Genomic DNA, 891 nt, shown 5'->3' on the forward strand with positions numbered 1-891 from the left:
GGTCTCTTCTCCTCCGGCCCTCCCCCAGCCACGCTGCCCCAGCCTGGAGCACCACAGAGACCTGCAACCACGGCAGCCCCTGTGCTCACCGGGCCGTACGGGCCCCTGCTGGGACTCGGAGCGCTGCCACTGACAGACAGGCCCAGGGCAGGGACTGTCCCAGCCCTGCCCCACTGGCCCAAATCCACCAGGGCCACCGAGACACTCAATTAGGCAGAGCTGGAGGAGCCAATGGCCACAGGGAGCCCATGGCTGCAGAGCTGGGCTGGATAGGGCTGCGGGATGGGGCAGTGCTGGGCAGAGATGATACAGAGGGAGAAGCTCTATGCTTCAGATTCTAGAATCACTCAGCTCTGAAAAGACCTTGAAGATTATCAAGTCAAACCATCAACTAAACAGTACTATGACCACTAAAACATGTCCTGAAGTACCAGACACACACATGCTTTAAACCCCTCCAGAGACGGGGACTCCACCACCCCCCTGGGCAGCCTGGGCCAATGCCTCACCACTCTTGACAGAAACCTCCCCTGGTGCAAGTTCAGCCTATTGCTTCTCATCCTGTTGCTGCTTACCTGGGGAAGAGACACACCCCCACCTCACTTCAACCTCCTTTAGGGGAGCTGTCAAGATCAGCAAGGTCTCCCCTCAGCCTCCCCTTCTCCAGACTAAACACCCCCAGGTCCCTCAGCCACTCCTCACAAGCCATGTTCCCCAGAGCCCTCACCAGCTTTGTTGCCCTTCTCTGGACCCGCTCAAGCCCCTCAAGGTGTTTCTGATCCTGTGGTGCCCAAAGCTGACCCCAGTGCTCAAGCTGTGGTCTCCCCAGTGCCGAGTCCAGGACTATGATCACTCCCCTATCCTACTGGCCACACCAGCACTGATCCAAGC

The sequence above is a fragment of the Merops nubicus genome, unplaced genomic scaffold (genome assembly GCF_000691845.1).
Source record: "Merops nubicus isolate BGI_N331 unplaced genomic scaffold, ASM69184v1 scaffold41637, whole genome shotgun sequence".
Taxonomy (NCBI): Eukaryota; Metazoa; Chordata; class Aves; order Coraciiformes; family Meropidae; genus Merops; species Merops nubicus.